The sequence below is a fragment of the Rhinatrema bivittatum genome, chromosome 18 (genome assembly GCF_901001135.1).
Source record: "Rhinatrema bivittatum chromosome 18, aRhiBiv1.1, whole genome shotgun sequence".
Taxonomy (NCBI): Eukaryota; Metazoa; Chordata; class Amphibia; order Gymnophiona; family Rhinatrematidae; genus Rhinatrema; species Rhinatrema bivittatum.
Window position 1 is genome coordinate 33,400,896 of NC_042632.1, and position 20,259 is coordinate 33,421,154.

Here is a 20,259-nt window from a genome sequence, read left to right on the forward strand (position 1 = left end):
ATTGCTGTTCCGTTTGTTACAGTTCTCTATCCCCGTTCAATGTAAACCGATCTGATATGGTATTTAACTATGAAGGTCGGTATAGAAAAATGCTAAATAAATAAATAAATAAATAAATAAATAAAGGCCGTGCAATTGAATCCCAGCACAGGCATGTAGTCATGCCAGAAAGCTTGGTTGTTTGGACAAAGCCACGCATACTCCCTCTTCAGCTAGCTCTACCTGAGGTTGGGTGTGATTTATTGTATGCATGGTACAGAGATGGCAAGGCCTCAATATCTGAAGGTGGTACGTACATTCCCTGACTATTGTTAGGTGCCTTGACATTGTTATGGGTTATTGTGGGGGTTTTTTAGAAACATTAATATTTGTAGATCTTCAGGAATGAAATCAATATCAGAATGAAAAAGGTGGATCTTAATGATATTGCTTGTTTAAATGAAAGCACTTGAACTTGAAAAAAAAATTGCCAGCTGATCACATTTTCTCATGAGCTGTCATACAGCAAGTTATCAGTCCACATTCATTTAAAGCATCTAGAAGTAGAAACACCAATCTGTTAAGGGAGATTGGAGGAAAAACCCCTGATGCCTGTCCTAAAAGTGCTAAAACTTAAAGCATATAAGGTGAATTTTAAAAGCCCTACACGCGCCAAAGCCGGGAGATATGCGCAGAAGTCAGGCCGCCACATGTCACGCGGATTTTAAAAGGCACACGAGTAGGCGTGTATCTCCCGATACGCACCTAAAACTTTACTTTGAGAAAAGGGGAAGGACATAGGCGTGCTCTAGACAGATCATGGGCGCTTCTGGACTTTTGAATGAAACCACCGTGTATTTGTGTGCACAAGCGTGCGCCAAGGACACCTACCATGTAAGTTTACTTCTGCTATGGATGGCATGAGTATGAATCATGAAACAAAAAAAAAAAACATGCTAGTCAGCGGGGTTTTAAGGGTTGGGGCTAACAGGGTATAAGGCAGGCTATTTAACTAGGGGGTTAGAAAGTCCTATTCTTTTCCTGGGTGAACTGGGAATGAATTGGAGAAAGTGGTAATTACATCGGCAAGCCTATTTACTAAAATTCCCCCACTTATATGGTAAAGGCGGCATTTGCACGCACATGCGTGTGTCTATGTAAAATTGTGCGCACATGTAGGCATGTACAGCCTATTTTAAACCATGCATGCATATACCACTTTGTATGAACTTATTTTACACTGTATTATTTTGTCTTTAAAATTATGTATGTATGCCGGTAAACCGCCTGGACGGACATGTACATGTCATATTGTGCGGTATATAAAAACTTAAATAAATAAATAAATACCCGCGTATGTTATTAAATGGCCACATTCATTGGCATACGCACGTACATGTGCACCCGCGCAGCTGTTTACCATCCTCGTGAGACCTTTTATTTTGGAAGGATATTCCAAAGTATTTGTTTAGATCACTTAAAACAAACATCAAAAGCAATCAATTTGACAGCACAATTATTTCCTTCCAAAGAAAATATCTTCTTTCCCCCAATTGATTTTTTTAAAGTTTTTTTTTTTTTTTTGCTTTGTTACTAAATCATTGATTTCTTTTACAGTGGTACTGGCAGTGACATAAAGTTCCATATACTCATTTAATTAACTGATGGACCATTTGCTGGCTGAAGGAGTCAGAGATACACGTGATAAGGTAACTTTAAAGCATAACCACGTCCCATGACTGCCACTGTATGAATCTCCCTGTGAGAACCCAACAAGCCTCTAATATCAGCAAGAAGTGAAGCAGCGCAGAGCACACAAGCCTGCGATCCACACACCCGGATTCAGTTTCTGTCCTTCCCCATAGTGTGACACTGAGCAAGTCCCTTAACTTCCCCAAGCATAACCTGCCCACTGTTCCTCCTTATGAGAGACAGTTCCTCATTTTGCATAAGAACATAAGTGTATGTTGGTTATTCCTTCCCTCCCACTCTAAAAAAAATATATATATTGTCTACGCCTAAGCTTTACAATAGAAGATTGAAATGTATTGGCTATTTTTTTCCCTACAAAATATCTCATCAGAGCTTCTAAATGTTGGAAAGTCCATTGTGCTCAAATTGAGAGGTCAGAGACCTTTATAACCATGTGATTTTTTTTTCTAAAGTGCTACGTGCAGATACAGCTAAGGCGGTAATAGATAATATAGAACTAGCTGGATGATAGATATTATCACTGCATAAATAAGCTGATTCTTTGTGGGTTGGATCTTCTCTGTTCTTGCCCTTCATCTATGAAACCAGCTCCCGCCTGACGTCCAGGCATGAGTCCCCTATGTTGCTTATGCTTAAATCCAGAAGAAAAGCCCTGCTTTTAGTTAATCCATCATTTAGTACTTTGGTTCTCCTGTTGCTATGCGCCATCCAACTGGTATCTAAGTATCAAGGTCTTATAAGAAAACCTGGTTAAAGGCATCTAATAAACATAGAAATAATACATGTCTTTTATTAGATCAACATATCAATAATCCAAAAATGATGAGGTACAAATGCTTTCATGACCACATGGGTCCCTTCTTCAGGTAGAAGATCAATACCAGAATCTGTAAACTACTTTAGTCTTGATACACTCTGAATTTTATAATTCTTTCCCTTGCTACATTTTTTTTTCCTGTGGCAACATATGTACAAATCATCATGCAAATAAGATTTCTTGAATCTGAATCAATACAGCTAATAGAACTCTGCATTACAGGTATCGTTAAGGGAAACTACCATGTTAATAGCTGAAATTAAGTGCAGTAGAAATGGATAACACCGTTGACATGACCAATTAATATCTCTCCCTCAGGGTCCAATTTACTAAGGCTTTCTCCCCATTTTGTTTGTAAAAAGGTTTAGTAAATCAGACCCTAAATGTCAGCTGCATTAGATACCGAATTTTTTTTTTTTTTTTTTTTACTGAGAGGATAGTTGACAAGTAGAATGGGTCCAGTGAAGATGGTAGAGCCAAAATTGTGGCACAATTCAGGCATGCCTGGGATAGATGCAAACACAAAAAGAAACAAATCACTTTCAAAAAACAACAAGCAAGCAAAAGAGCTGTGGTGGGAGATGTAGCAAAGGAAAAATATTAATATATATATATATGAAATGCTTTTATCAGTTGGTCTGTCTGTTTCTATGCTTTTTCAGCATTTCCATCAAACATGTAAAATGAACATGAGAGATTAAAAGCAGTTCACCACTGCTGATGATATCCATAGACTGTGGCTTCAGACCAAGGACATGCTAATTAAGCGAGTAACCATGCTAAGAAGTACTACGTTGCGCGCCTTGCGCAGGCTCCAGTCTTCAAGCCAGGAGACAAGGTCTGGTTGTCAACCCAGCACCTCAGACTTAAACTGCTCTCCTCTCGGTTTGCTCCTCGATACGTAGATCCTTACCCAGTTCTTCAACGTATTGGTGAAGTCACCTACCGTCTGAAGCTACCACCTGGTATTACTATCTATAACGCATTCCACGTTTCATTTTTTTGAAACCATCCATACTCGGCGTATTGTCTTCCAAATCTCAAGATCCACCTGTCATCAATGCAGAAGACGACTTAGAGATAAAAATCAAAGAAATACTGGATGTTCGTAAAAGAGGCAATATTTTTTAATACCTTCTAAGATGGGAAGGTTTTGGCCCCGAAGTACACTCTTGGGAGCCTCAGACCAATATCTTGGATAAAGAGATGCTTCGTCGATTCCATCTCGCACATCCTTCAAAACCCAAGCCTGGTACCCGAAGAGGAGATCGCCCTTTGAAGGGGGGTACTGTTGTATCCATCGCTGTTCGATGTCTCTGCTCCACCCACTTTACCTCATTGGCGACTCCCTCCAGGGTTGATGGAAGGCTAGCTGATGCGGCGTCTCCAGGCCATCCTCCTCTGGCGTTCCTGGACTGGCTCGACGCTGCAAGCCGCCATGTTGACCAGATGCCTAAGGGCGCGCAAGCACGCAGCCCAACTGATATACCGGCGTTGGCCCGAACCTCAGGGGTGTCCCCCTGAGATAACGTCATCAGCTCCAGATATTTAAGGTCTCAGTTTTCGCTAACAAGACGAGTTAGCAAGGGATAGGTTTACCTAGCTTCCTCCAGGTAGCTGCGGATGGGATTCGCTCTCTGCCTCCTCGGACTTCACTAGAGGTACCCGCTCCTCGGGGGCCTTGCTCTCTCTTTTTCTTTTTAGGTCGCAGTCCAGAGCTGGTACTCGCTCCTTGAGGGCCTACGTCCCGGACCAGCTCCTGAATACCACTTCTGCTAAGAAGTCATCGCTGCTTACAACATTAGTGAGTTTCCATCTATCTCTCAGCACTTTCCCTGGAACTAGGGACTCGCTCCTCGAGGGTCTACTGCATTCCAACTCCTAGGCTGCCTCAAGAGACTATGGCGTGAGTGTTATCATCAAGATCTTGTTCCAGAACTCTGCATATCCTATCTACTCACTTTCTTAGTTTCTCTACAGCTCAGTCACCTTGGGATTGCTGTTCCAATACCTGAGGGACTACAACCCAGCCGGGCGCTTCCAGCTCACTACTGCCACCTCTGGTGGTTTAATATATTGTCTAATAAAAGAACTAGTGTGTTTCTGTTTCCTACATTAAGCCTGACCAGTGGTCCCTCTCGGGATCTCCCCCGAGGGCATGGTCATCTGCCACTGGTCCAAGGATCCACCCACAACTATTCTAAATAATAACAGATTGCTATCTCCAGCAACTCCGTTAATAACAGACTGCTACTCTCAGCTTTAACAACAGAGCTCTAATAACAGATTGCTAATTCCCAGCTTTAACAACAGAGCTTTAATAACAACTTTAAGATAACTGACTATATTCAATAGTGTGGTTGCACTATTGAATATGTTTCTAAAGTTTGCCAGATAATTTTATCTAGCCAACTTTGCTATCCAGACTCTGTCTGAATATGAAATTCCCAATGTTTTTTTTTCTTTGTATAATTTCTATGTTTTTATCATCTTAATTTTATTGTTTATATTCTACAGTTTTTAAATTGTTTTTATGTTTGTTCTATTGTATTTGCCTTAAGCCTTCATTGAAGCAGTAGTTTAAAAATGTAAGAAATAAATAAGTGAGAACTATTTTTTGTATAAAAAAAAATGACAAAGACAAAAAGACAACAAAAAAACCCACACAAGAAAGACTGTCTCCAATTGCAAAGAATTTGCAAAAGTCCTAATCCGACTTGCGTTCATATGAATCCACAGTTCAGTAGTACACCTGGTGATGTCAGAGATATACGTCTACAGCAGGCAGAGAAAACATTACAGGAAACTACAAATTCTAGGGGAGTGACACATAAAAGCATGCATGAGAGAGAAAACCATGGATTGAAAGATGTGACAGCACAATAGGCAGACACAAATGGGGCCGACAGGGTGGCTGGGCCAAAGTGTTCTTTATTTGCCAATATCTGCTATGTTTCTCTGTTTTGAAATAGCGATGGTAATGTATCATTTTATTTCATGGTCATGATAGTATTGTTTCACACACTGCACCCAGTGGTTACAGCCTACATAAATGACAGGGAGCCTTCAACTGCAAGCCTTACTGGGCTACAAAAAAAAAAAAAAAGGCATGGTTATCAGTATGCAGTCCATAAAGTCCTTCTTTCGCGGTGGAAAATTATTAGTGTGCCAGATGCTTTAACTTTAATCATCGCTGTTTCTCTAACCCTGACACTTTTGCAACAGTAGCCAGCGATTTACTGGCTAATTTTTCTGCCTGTATCTAGGGACTGGAGAGAGTAGCGTCAGAGACAAGCGAACCAGAATTTTTAAAGGTGAACTGCCAGACGTGCCATGGAAGGCGACAGCAAACAGACGTGTGCAACCAGGCTAAAAATATTCCTTGCGCTCCCGCGTTCATGTAATGCTTCGGCAAGCAAGCCCGGCTTAACACAAGGGCAGCAGGAATTGTGATTCAAGGCACAGTCCGATCCAGGTATTTTCCCCGTTGAGACAATTTGCAGCTTGTGATCCTAAAGCACGATTTTTTTTAAGGCTGAGAACTGATCCTGCACATATGCTAATCCTGGCATCTCCCACTGAGCTTATCAGTAAATCGGTGCAGCTTTATCGCAGACACAGGGAGCTTCCACATGGGGGCGCTGCTGCTGCTGCTCAGTAAGCTGGCCCCTCGGAGTGAACCTGAATATTTCCTAACCCTGGTGCTGCAGTCAGGATTAATCCCAACTTGGAAATCTATTGGCTCTCCGGAGAGTTGCCCTGATTGGCCAGGCTGATGCTTCCGGTTCCTGCCGATGCAGCAGCAGCTCAGAAATAGTTGGCCCCGCGTCTCTGCCAGTGTTTGTTTGTTTGGGGGTTTTTTTGGCTCCAGTCTCCCCCCCGTTTCCATCGCAGCCCTCCTTCATTGCTCTCTTGAAACTGACTCCTCGCTACTCTTCCCTAGCCCCACAGCTCTGCTTCTCTTTTAAGTTTATTTCCCTGCCTGCTGCATGCTTCCGTTCACAGGTAGGGATGTGCTACCCTTTGAAAACATGAAAACGCCAACAATATTAGTTGTGGTATTTTGAGCTGTTTGCCATTTGAAATATATATATATATATATATATATATATATTTAAAAAAAACCACTATCAAAATTGTAGGGGGTTTTTAGCGCAGACAATATCAGCAAAGTGCGCCCATTGTAAAACTATAGCCTGTGTTCAAAATGAAACGAATGAAACCAGGTGCACCGGAAAACAAAACGAGGAGAAACATTATAAATCCAAAAGGAAATATTATGAGGTCAAAAACCGTTTTCCCTTGCCCACCCCTGTTCAAAGGAAGCATCAAAGGCAAGAATGAAAAGTAAAAACCACCACACAGTTTCATTGGCAACATAATATACATCCTCAGTGGCATCACTAGAAAATAAAATGCCTCTGTGTTAACTGGTTTGTACATTAAAGTGGAACATAAAATCTTGAGAACAGTAAATCTTTTTAATTTGATTGCACACTTATGCTGCAGTTTGTTAATGTCCTCCACAACCTGCAGGATGATAGTTTGGGTCCATGACAGTTCTCCATGGCCTTCCCACAGGCTCCCCTCCCTCCCCCGATGTCACAGCTGGACTGCACTCACTGCCTACCAATCCCCGTAGGTCACAAACAGATGCGCTGCCCGATCACGCCATACGTCACTCTAAAACTTCCTGCATTGGTGCATATCCCAAGAAAAAAGAGACGCATCAATATTCCAGGAAGCTAATAATTAGTAACTAAACATGTAGTTGGAAGATTATATTGCTCTATGTTATTCCCCCAGCCTCAGCAAGCCCTGCGTATACAGAGAGCCCATGGGTCTCCACTCTTTTGAACTTCCCAAATGTTGTGAATGGCGCTGCCAGACCGAGGTCGCCACCGTTGTTAATTGCTGACATACAAAATGGTGCCAGGCCTAGGCCAGAAAAAATTAACAATAGGGTTGCCCTCGGTTTGGAGAAGGTGAAGGGGGGGGGGGGGGTGAGGGGAACCATGTGAGGTGTTTTTCTTTGCGGTGATGGGTGATGAGGAGCAGCCAAATTTTTTGAAATGAAGGAAAGCTACGAAAATTTTATTTGTTTTTATGTTTTCAAAATGAAAGGAAAGAAAAATGAATGGGACATTTTCTTAAAATTTCCCCATCTCATTTCAAATGAATGCACATTTGCACGTCCTAATGGCAGTCATTTGTGCAGTTCACAGGTCAAGAGCTTCCAGCAACATTTCTCGTCTCCAGTCAAGTGCATATTATCATCTCTTCTATTCTGTGCCTGCCAGAAAGGGCTTTAAAAGTTTCTCAAAATGTTCCCTCGACATATGCTCTTGCTTCATTGTTAGGCTCTGTGTTTTGATAATATTCATTGGTTCAGCCTATTCTGACTTGATCATATAAAATAGATTCAGTCAAGGCAGATGCTTCTACATATTCAACATATCTGAAAAATAGCAGACAGTGAGCTTTTAGCATGCTCGGATATATCTGGATAAATTCATACCTAGTGTTATTTAATCCATCTCTAGAGAATAAGAGCAACATTCTTCGAGATGGCATGTGGCAACATATTGGCTGCAGTAGCCTCATGAAATTTGGTCAGATTTCTGTAAAAATAAAATGTCATCGAGCTTAATGTGAGACTCACAAAGTCTCCATCCTCACAATGCTAACACAAAATAACATGTTTGCATCCCATGGTGCTGTACATGAGCTGATGTCTTGCCACCTCCACTGTGACAGTGATGTCACCGACCACTCAGCTAAGGTTCCTGTTAACAGGGAAGAGTTGCGTCCGTGAGGGAGGAAGCAGCCAGCATATTAAATAAAAACCTGACCCAGCATTTTGAAAGCCCCCGGAGGGCACTGTGCGGAAGGTTCAGACAATTAGATTAATTACAGCATGCAAGAGAAGGAAGCTTACCGGCCAACATATTGGAAACTTTAGCCTGCGTTATCAATAAAAATAAGGTTTGAAGAAGTGGTGAAGAGAACTAAGTTGGTCAGATCTGGAATGACAAACAATTACAAAATCATCTCGCTGCAGAAACACGGAAATCAGATAGGAAGGAGAGAGGTCTTACACTCTGTTTATCTTATTAGGAAGAGAAATCCAATTAATATCGCACCACAGCTGTCACAGGAGATGCTGAGATGCATTCAGTGCAGCCCCAGCACTTCTGCATCCTTCCTCTTACTTGTCAGAATATTATTATGATTCTTATTCTTATTATTATCATTATTATCATGAATTGTATAGCACATATCAGATGTACACAGCGCTTTACAGAGGCGCACGTTAGAATATACAAAATATCCACATCACTACACCAGCTTCTCACATCCAAAGATTGAGTACTTTTGGCATTTCAGACAACGGTACCGGTTGATACCCCAGTCTTCATTTCCTCTCATGTTTCTTCATTGCCCTCCTCCCACTCATCACGTGCCCCAGTGGTAGTACTGCCCTCCGTCTCTCACTTCATTGATCGCCTTCCCTGGCCTCATTCCCTTACATCAATCGCTCCCCTATTGTTTCCATGCTTCGTGCCACTTCTCTCATCCCTACCTTCCATTATCTCCCTTTCTCTCCTCAGATGTCGGCTCATTTCTTTCATCACCCCTGCCACATCTCTCCTCCCTACTTCTCTGGCCTTCTCTCCATCCCCTCTTTCAGACTGATATTTTTAGCTTCGCCGCCACCGCAACATTTTTTTTCAAGCTGGTTTTCCCTGAACCACGTCATCCGGAAAACCGATTTCATTCTGGAGATAAATTAAGCTGCCCCCAAGATATTTCCAATGGAAGGCTTCCTTACTGCTCTGGGGAGGAGAGAGAGAGAGAGATTTTACAGTGCTCGTTCAACTGAACTCTGCTAATCCCCTCAGCACTTGCCTTTCCTTCTCTTTTTTTCTTCTATTTCTCTGTGCCAGGCTCTCTTTTTCGATCCCTCCCACCCTATATCCCTCCCTTCCTTATTCTTTCCCTGCTCTGTTCATCTCCATCTCTGTCCCTCTTTCTCCAAACACAAATCTTACCCCAAAACCAATGTATTCCAGTCACCTGAATGTGTATCCACAACTCTAAAACAGTGGTTCAACTGGTCGATATCAATTTAACACAATTTTATAGCCAAACTGCATATGTAGGCCCCTTACTCTAAGGGTCTGTAATTGACCACGGACTCTAATATGGTATAGGGTCACCTTGCTTTTTATTACAACAACTTTTTTTGTCCATTTAATAAAATCTTTGTCCCCAACGTGCTGCTGAAAAACCTTATTCTTAACACCAACTTTGGCTCACAGTTCACTATATTGCAAGATACAAGAAGAACTTTAATACTCATCCATTAAGAATTCCAATCCCGACACGATCGTGTTTCGGACAGAGTCCTGCCTCGGGGGATTCATTTCAGTATCCACACAGCAACTGTCCAAGACCATCCTCTGTAATTCAGCACTTTCATTTCTGGCTTCTATGTTCTTTTTCATTTTGCGCAGTCTCACTTGAGACGCGCTCATTCCTAACATGGCGGTTGTCCAGAGAGCTTCCTTTAAACCCCATTCCACCGGAAATCATGTCATTGGTGATGAAGTCTTCTTTCACGTCTGATTTATCTACTCATTTTCGCTAATTCTACACCAGTCCGGCTCTATAGAAACACACTAACAGCCCTTAGGAATGTTTCTCAAGTTTCAATGTCGCACACTATTTAATACAGGTAAGGCGGGGGTGACTGAGAATCGCTTCTATCCCTTTCTGCATCAGAGACACCCATGGTCTAGGGGTTAGGGAGGCTCAGGGTAAGGCAGGGGCAGGGAATTTTGGTTTGGTTTTTTTCTTTTAGTTTTTCAAATGAAAAGTCAACAAAAATAAATGCCGGGGCAGTTTTTCATTTTGGATTTAAATGAAACGAAATGCAAATGTTTCATCACATTTTTCATTTTGATGAAAAGCAAATGCACACCCCTTACCTATTAGAATATCCTACAATAGCTAAACAAGGAGATTTGGATTGTGTGGTTTGTGAGGGTGCAAATGGAAGAAAGATGCATTACCAGACTAATGTACGGTTTGCCAGATTGTCTCAGTCAAAGAAAGTTTATTTCCATAGAGATTGAAGTTGGAGCACCATTCAGTGGGTGAAGACAGTTCATTCAAGCCCAAAGCTTAGAAGTGAATCTTCCCCTGCACCCCCAATCCATGTACCCACCGCTGGGGAACAGACCTACAGGAAAGGATCTACAAATTCTTAGGGCCCCCATATATTAAGCATTTTTCACCTAGATACAAAATTAGAACAAACCTTTAGTACATAGCCACTTATAGGACCAATATTTATAAAAAGCTGGGCTCCGAAATTTAGGAGCCAAACTTAGAAGCCTAAGTTTTCAGCTGAAAATGCACATAAATGTAGCATCCTAAATTGAGGACCCTAAATATAGGCCTGCTATTCATTTGTCTAGATTTAGGAGCCCAAGTTAGGAGCCTAGTTCTGAAAATGAGTTCTAAATGCCTAACCTTGACTCCTCGCCTTAATTTCACCTGTGTAGCCACCCACTCGGACAGTTTCTAACCCAATCAGTCACTCTAGGGTACATAGAAAGGGTGCTCAATTTATTAATAGCATCTATGCAGGCCTTAATTTATAGAAGCTGAATCGGGTGAAACCTCTGGACTCTCTGTTCAATAGCTAAGCAGTTCCCAGCAGATCCCTAAATCAGAACTTTCTCTCAGCAGACTCTCTCACAGTCCCCTTTTGAGACTTTTTCTCTGCTCACTATAGGTCTCATTTCCTCCACACAGAACATACAGCAGATGGCAAGATTTAAGATACAGTAGCATACTTTTAAATCATACCCCCCCCCCTCCTGTAATGGAATTATTTCTGACTACTCTGGCTTAGGATACATTTAAAGATGATTCTGTATGGATTCAGGGTTCTCAACCAGACACAGACTAGTTTGAAGGCCACAGGCCAACATCTGAGTGAACTCATATTTACTGTTTTGCACTGTGAAATGTTTGTGAACAGGCAAGAATCTGTTTATTGCAGTGGCGTTCGGTCAGGGCCTTCAAGGGATTGACTGAATCCATGGGCCCTAGCCAATTTCCTTCATGTATTTGGGTTTTGTTTTGTTTATTTGCAATTTGTTTTTTTCGAGTCAGGCAGCAATAAATCAAGTCAGAAAGAGTGAGTGTTCCTCACACATGTGCCTTTTTTGTGTGAGAAAGCGCCTATGTGTGTGTGAGCCACTAAGTATGAGAGTGTGCCTTTACATGTGTGTGTATATGAAAGAGAATGAACATGTGTTAAGAGTGTGTGTATGTGGAAGAGAAAGAGGATAGATTTTGTGCACCCTCTCCCTTGCCAACTAATCCAGAACAATCTCAGGGCGACTGGAAATCAAGAGTTCCCAGCAGAGGATGTTTTTTTTTTTTAATTCCTATTAGTTTTAATTGTGGATATTTGATATGTCTGCTGTTTTTAAATATTAATGTAATATTTTCAGTGCTGCTCTTTCCTGGGTAAAGTGGTTAATGTTTGAGTCCTGGGAGATATTGTTGTTTTGATATGGCAGATTTGTCTCTTGGGGTAACAGTATTCTTGACAGTCTGTGGTAGCTTTTATTGGATATATATAAGTATTATCCAAAATACTGTACATGAACTATTGAGATAATATGGAACCCTTCTTTAGATGTGAATGTCTCTGATCTGACATCTGAAGAAGGGACCTATGTAGTTTAATTTTTAGGTGTAGGTATTCTTTTATTTTGCAGGTATTTTTAGCCAGCCTGGCTTGTTCTGTTTACCTAATAGGTAGTGTGTTGGTGTTTTAGGGCCTAATGTAATATTTGCACTGTTGCCTTTTTATAGAAAGGGTTGTTACTGCTGCGTGCCAGCAGTTAGTGTTGTTTAGGTATGGGAGGTTTACTATATTGTAATTTATTCATAGCTTTCTGAGGGCCAAGCCTATACCCAGTGCATGTTACAAAAGACCTAATACCATATGGGTTCCAACTGTCTTTTGAATCCTGGGGAGAGGGGACAGAGGAAGGCAGACTGCTGAAAACTTGGGGAGTGGAGATGTAGGAGGGGAGAGGGGATGGAGGGAGTGAGTGAGACTGCTGGTGACTCGGAGGGAGGGAGGAAGGAAGCGGAAAGGGGACTGAGAAAGCGAGATTGAATCCCTTACTATAAATGTCACTACATGCCTCTGGTTTATTGCAGTTATGCCAGTAGTTCTATAGTGAGAAAGTAAGCAATTAACTGATACTAAAGTCTGAGAGAGTGAAGGCCACACAGCTGTGCCTGAATTTGATAAGAACACAGAGGGAGAGAACATCGCTGCTGCTCTCCCAAGCATTTAGTGTATAAGGAGAAAACAGCTAGAGAGAGGGAGAGAGAGCGCACTTCTGGACATGATACCACAGACTGATCCTTTGGAAACATGTAAAATGTATATATATGTAGCAATTGTTAAATTCTTTTGTATGATCTGATTTTATTCTGTCCTCTTATTGCTCAAATAAACTCACTTTCCTAAATACCTGCAACCATGTTGTACTAAATCAAAGCTTGTGTGAGGAATAAGCTCCTGGATTCAAGCTCCCAGGTATAATACCAGTAATTGTGTGTTTACATTGGGTAAGCCCCGAGGCATTCCTGTCTGCATGCAGGTCACAAGCACCTCAGGTAACTCCCAGTGTAGACTGCAGTGACATTAGCCCCCAGGTCAGAGCCCCTGGGAAGAATACCAGTGTGCAGAGTTTGAACTCAGAACACCCCCAAAATGAATTTTTTTCTGCAAAAGGAAAGCTCTGTGTTTTTTAGTAACACCAGAGGTTATCACCTCTCTTTCTGGGATCTCTTGTTGTTTAGCAACACTAACCTTTTCTCCCTTACCTTTTCAGCTACTTCTTTAGAAAACTATAGTGGCCTGGCCTTTTTCCTTTATTTGCTTTACTAACAGAAAGTTTAGTTGCCCTTCTAATATCTCCTTTTGCCCACTGGTCTTCTACTTCCCCTAGATTTTCCCATTCAGCTCCTTCAGATACGCCTCCATTTTAACAAAGATAGTTTTTCCCTCAAGCCTATGACACTCACCTTGGAATGAACCTTCCTCTACTGTGCTCTAATACTGAGCCTCACCATCTGGTGATGACTGGATCCCAGATGATCGTCCAGTATAACATCAGAGATGTTGTCCCCTCCTCCCATGTGTGATAGAACAGTTCTTTCCTCAGGGAATCCAGGATCTCCCTGCTTCTAGAAGATACCACAGCCCGGATGTCCCAATCAACATCTGGCAGAATGAAATCCCTAGCAATAACATCTGCCCTTTCATAGCAATTTTGTGAATATCCTCCATTAAATCTCTATCCATCCCCTCTCTCTGTGACGTGAGATCTGCATATTATACCAATAGAAACAGATGTTCCATTCCCTCGTTCCAGATTAATCCACAGTACCTCCTCCTTACATAAGAACATAAGAACATAAGAAAATGCCATACTGGGTCAGACCAAGGGTCCATCAAGCCCAGCATCCTGTTTCCAACAGTGGCCAATCCAGGCCATAAGAACCTGGCAAGTACCCAAAAACTAAGTCTATTCCATGTAACCATTGCTAATGGCAGTGGCTATTCTCTAAGTGAACTTAATAGCAGGTAATGGACTTCTCCTCCAAGAACTTATCCAATCCTTTTTTAAACACAGCTATACTAACTGCACGAACCACATTCTCTGGCAACAAATTCCAGAGTTTAATTGTGCGTTGAGTAAAAAAGAACTTTCTCCGATTAGTTTTAAATGTGCCCCATGCTAACTTCATGGAGTGTCCCCTAGTCCTTCTACTATCCGAAAGAGTAAATAACCGATTCACATCTACCCGTTCTAGACCTCTCATGATTTTAAACACCTCTATCATATCCCCCCTCAGTCGTCTCTTCTCCAAGCTGAAAAGTCCTAACCTCTTTAGTCTTTCCTCATAGGGGAGTTGTTCCATTCCCCTTATCATTTTGGTAGCCCTTCTCTGTACCTTCTCCATCGCAATTATATCTTTTTTGAGATGCGGCGACCAGAATTGTACACAGTATTCAAGGTGCGGTCTCACCATGGAGCGATACAGAGGCATTATGACATTTTCCGTTTTATTCATCATTCCTTTTCTAATAATTCCCAACATTCTGTTTGCTTTTTTGACTGCCGCAGCACACTGAACCGACGATTTCAATGTGTTATCCACTATGACACCTAGATCTCTTTCTTGGGTTGTAGCACCTAATATGGAACCCAACATCGTGTAATTATAGCATGGGTTATTTTTCCCTATATGCATCACCTTGCACTTATCCACATTAAATTTCATCTGCCATTTGGATGCCCAATTTTCCAGTCTCACAAGGTCTTCCTGCAATTTATCACAATCTGCTTGTGATTTAACTACTCTGCACAATTTTGTGTCATCTGCAAATTTGATTATCTCACTCGTCGTATTTCTTTCCAGATCATTTATAAATATATTGAACAGTAAGGGTCCCAATACAGATCCCTGAGGCACTCCACTGTCCACTCCCTTCCACTGAGAAAATTGCCCATTTAATCCTACTCTCTGTTTCCTGTCTTTTAGCCAGTTTGCAATCCACGAAAGGACATCGCCACCTATCCCATGACTTTTTACTTTTCCTAGAAGCCTCTCATGAGGAACTTTGTCAAACGCCTTCTGAAAATCCAAGTATACTATATCTACCGGTTCACCTTTATCCACATGTTTATTAACTCCTTCAAAAAAGTGAAGCAGATTTGTGAGGCAAGACTTGCCCTGGGTAAAGCCATGCTGACTTTGTTCCATTAAACCATGTCTTTCTATATGTTCTGTGATTTTGATGTTTAGAACACTTTCCACTATTTTTCCTGGCACTGAAGTCAGGCTAACCGGTCTGTAGTTTCCCGGATCGCCCCTGGAGCCCTTTTTAAATATTGGGGTTACATTTGCTATCCTCCAGTCTTCAGGTACAATGGATGATTTTAATGATAAGTTACAAATTTTTACTAATAGGTCTGAAATTTCATTTTTTAGTTCCTTCAGAACTCTGGGGTGTATACCATCCGGTCCAGGTGATTTACTACTCTTCAGTTTGTCAATCAGGCCTACCACATCTTCTAGGTTCACCGTGATTTGATTCAGTCCATCTGAATCATTACCCATGAAAACCTTCTCCATTACGGGTACCTCATAAGTCCTGTGATTCTGTTGCAGTAATGTTATTTATATCTAATACCACACCTCCGCCCTTCCTTCCTACCCAGCCCTTCCTGAATAGATTGTAGCCTGATATAGTTATATTCCTCTCATGGTTTTTCGTGCACCACATGTCCATGACAGCCACTATATTCAAGTCAGCTTCTCCTTGACTACTTTTCGATCTGGTACCTTATTTCCCATATTATGAGCATTAGTGTACATACTTTTCTAGATGTTGTGCCCTTTTTTCTCATTTTTATACAAGTATTTAATATTTTGCTTACCTTACGTTTTTGTTCATCCATCCCGACTATCCTAGTTCAAAGGCCTCCTCAGTAGGTTTACCAGTCTGTGTTGGAAGACGTTGAGCCCCTTACTGCTGTGGGATTTGAAGTCTTGAATGCAGTCTTTGGTAATGAATGGAATAGATTAATGCAATTCTATTTAATTGGTACTCCCCCATGCTCTACCAAAGGTTCTTCGGTTTATCCAAAACACGGCAGGCCATATCGTTACCAGGTGAAGCTGTCATGATCAAACGACACCAGCTTTGAGGGACCTCCATGGGCTTCCCATATCCTGGGGGATCAAGTTTTTAGATTCTTGCATTGATTTTCAGGGCCCTGCAAAGTGATGGCCCAGACTATTTGAGACCAGTTCTAAAGCAGTATCCTCCTCCATGGGCACTGCATTCGTCAGGTTCCTTCTTAAACAACATCTCATTTGACTGACACTCATTCCAGACATTTTTCTTTTGCAGGCCCAAACCTCTAGAATGCCCTTCTTTTACAGCTTTGTCAAGAATCTGATTATTTGTGCTTTAGGAAAAAGGCTAAAAGGCTATTTTCCTAAAGACATTTGGCTAAGGGAGTTAACTGAACTTGATTTCTTTCAACGAGAAGGAATCTGGCTATTAAAATTGCTCAACCTAATTTTGGAATGCTTACTGATGTGCTATATTTTTAGGTTGTTGTTTTTGACCTGGTTTGTTTTGATATACTTTTTTTTTTAATTTATATTTTAACTTTCAAGGCTCTTAAGACTAACAGGATAAAAATGTCCAAAATAAATAAGTATAGCTATGTATCCAGCCCCAGCTTCCTTTAGGCCTAACCTTCATCCATATACATATATTGCACACAAAAACACATATCCAAGCAGAAACGCAGCTTTCTACATTTTCCTTCTCTCTCCACAAATGCACAGGTAAGCATTCAGTTCTACACTCACAGATCTGGTTTTCTGCAGCCCCACTCCTAGCAGAGCAGATGCCAAGGGCACAGAACAGATGGTCTGCATGCAGGAAAAGCATTTCAATACAAGTCTAAAAATAATAGACATGCCTTAGAAAACATAAATATTAAAATTTCACAAATGCTCGCTCAGACATGCATGCAACCAACAATCTATTTCCCCATGCTTTTCACACGTTCTTATATACAGAATACATGTATACTTGTAAACACATGTTCACACACAGACATGGGGTAGATTTTCAAAGGGTTATGCGCGTAATCCTTTAAACCCCCCTCCCCCCTGCGTGCACCGAGCACAAGCCCCAGGACACGTGTATGTCCCGGGGTTTGAAAAAGGGGGTGGGGTGGGGGCTAGGCTGGAGCCTCCAGGCACAGCGGCCATTTGCCGCTGTGCCCGGGATCGCGGGCCAGCCGTTGCCAGCGCGCGCAACCTATGCCTCCCAGAGGCAGGCGCAACTTAAAAATTAAAGGTAAGGGGGGTTTAGGTAGGGCTGGGGGGGCAGGTTAGGTAGGGAAAGGGAGGGGAAGTTGGGGGGGGGGCGGAGGGAATGGAGGAAGGCTGAGCGGCTCGGCGCACGCAAGTTGCACAATTGTGCACCCCCTTGCACGCGCCGACCCTGGATTTTATAAATTTGCGTGCGGCTGCGCGCACATGTTATAAAATCAGGCGAAGATTTGTGCGTGCCGGGTTGCACGCACAAATCTACGCCCGTGCGTAGTTTTTAAAATCTGGCCCATACTGTTTTGTCTCCACAATGTAATATATATTTATTATACTACCATTCTGTGTCATCTTATGATATTGCATAGCTTAGGAGTCTCTGCAGGGTGTAGAGCTCTTTTTCCTGATTGGTTATTGTTGAATGTTTCAGAACTTCCTATTGTATTTGTCCTGCTTTTCTCTTTCTCTATCTGCTTTTCCTATTGGTCCATGGACCTGAGGCATGCTGGAACTGTTTAATGCCTAGAGGGACTTTCAGTTGCAAAATGGTTCTTGGCAAGCTAACAGCTCATCCTGAATCCTCTACAAGCTCTTAAGAAGCATTGCTTTTTGCCTATTCCTATTGTCCTATTCCTATTCAATTATTCCTGTTCACTACTATTCACTAGTGTCTACAGCTTCAACTATAGGTGCAGGGCTTCCAGATACTCATAAAAGCTGAACCAGGGACGGTTGTCTGTACAGCTGTTCTTTGTCTTGCATTCACAGTGAGTGTTGAACCGTTTCATCATTCTAATAAATGTTATTTAAGAACATAAGAAATTGCCATACTGGGTCAGACCAAGGGTCCATCAAGCCCAGCATCCTGTTTCCAACAGTGGTCAACCAGGCTACAAGTACCTGGCAAGTACCCAAACACTAAGTAGATCCCATTCTACTGATGCCAGTAATAGCAGTGGCTATTCTCTAAGTCAACTTGTTTAATAGCAGTTAATGGACTTATCTTACAAGAACTTATCCAAAACATTTTTCAACCGAGCTACACTAACTGCACTAACCATGTCCTCTGGCAACAAATTCCAGAGCTTAATTGTGTGTTGAGTGAAAAAGAATTTTCTCTGATTAGTTCTAAATGTGCTAGTTGCTAATTTCATAGCGTGCCCCCTAGTCCTTCTATTATGCGAAACAGTAAATAACCGATTCACATTTACCTGTTCTACACCTCTCATGATTTTAAACACCTCTATCATATTCCCCCCTCAGCTGTCTCTTCTCCAAGTTGAACAGCCCCAACCTCTTCAACCTTTCCTCATAGGGGAGCTGTTCCATCCCCTTTATCATTTTGGTTGCCCTTCTCTGTACCTTCTCCATCGGAACTATATCTTTTTTGAGATGCAGTGACCAGAATTGTACACAGTACTCAAGGTGCCGTCTCACCATGGAGCGATACAGAGGCATTATGACATTTTGCGTTCTATTAACCATTCCCTTCCTAGACTGCTGTAGCACACTTAGCCAACGATTTCAATGTATTATCCACTATGACTCCTAGATCTCTTTCTTGGATGGTAGCTCCTAATATTGTATAATTTCAGCATGGATTATTTTTTTCTATATGCATTACTTTGCACTTGTCCACATTAAATCTCATCTGCCATTTGGATGCTCAATCTTCCAGTCTCACCAGGTCTTCCTGCAATTTATCACAAACCGCTTGTGGTTTAACTACTTTGAATAATTTTGTATCTTATGCAAATTTGATTACCTCGCTCATCATATTTCTTTCCAGATCATTTATAAATATATTGAAAAGCACGGGTCCCACTCCCTTCCACTGAGAAAATTGTCCATTTAATCCTACTCTCTGATTCCTTTCTTTTAACCAGTTTGTAATCCACGAAAGGACACCGGCACCTATCTCATGACTTTTCTTAGAAGCCTGTCATGAGGGACCTTGTCAAATGCCTTTTGAAAATCTAAACACAATACATCTACCGGTTCACCTTTATCCACGTTTATTAACCCCTTCAAAGAAATGAAGCAAATTTGTGAGGCAAGATTTGTCTTGGATAAATCCATGCTGACTGTGTTACATTAAACCATGTCTTTCTATATGCTCTGTGATTTTGATCTTTAGAATAGTTTTCACTATTTTTCCCGGCACTGAAGTCAGGCTTACTGATCTATAGTTTCCTGGATTGCCCCTGGAGCCCTTTTTAAACATTGGGGTTACATTGGCCACCCTCTAGTCTTCAGGTACAATGGATGATTTTAATAATAAGTTACATTTTAACTAATAGATCTTAAATTTCATTTTTTAGTTTCTTCAGAATCCTGGGGTACATACCATCTGGTCCAGGTGATTTGCTACTCTTTAGTTTGTCAGTTTGGCCTACTACATCTTCCAGGTTCACAGTGATATAGTTCAGTTCATCTGACTCCTCACCCTTGAAAACCATAAGAACATAAGAAATGCCATACTGGGTCAGACCAAATGTCCATCAAGCCCAGTATCATTTCCAACAGTGAACAATCCAAGTCACAAGTAACTGGCAAGTACCCAAACATTAGATAGATCACAAGCTACTATTGCTTATTAATTACCATAATAGCAGTTTATGGATTTATCCTCTAGGAACTTATCCAAACCTTTTTTAAACCCAGTTATACTAACTGCTATAACTACATCCTCTAGCAATGAATTCCAGAGCTTAACTATGTGCTGAATGAAAAAGAATTGTTTTCAATTTGTTTTAAATGAGCTACTTGCTAACTTAATGGAGTGC

At 41.5% G+C, this 20,259-nt stretch overlaps 1 long non-coding RNA gene across 1 annotated transcript in view; it reads left to right on the top strand.

Moving 5' to 3' along the window:
- Positions 1-20,259, top strand: part of LOC115080004 — a 130,442-nt gene that overhangs the window by 54,988 nt on the left and 55,195 nt on the right. Inside the window, exon 2 of the long non-coding RNA XR_003853482.1 lies at positions 1,597-1,688. This is a non-coding gene — a long non-coding RNA (uncharacterized LOC115080004). The remainder of the gene's footprint in view (positions 1-1,596; positions 1,689-20,259) is intronic.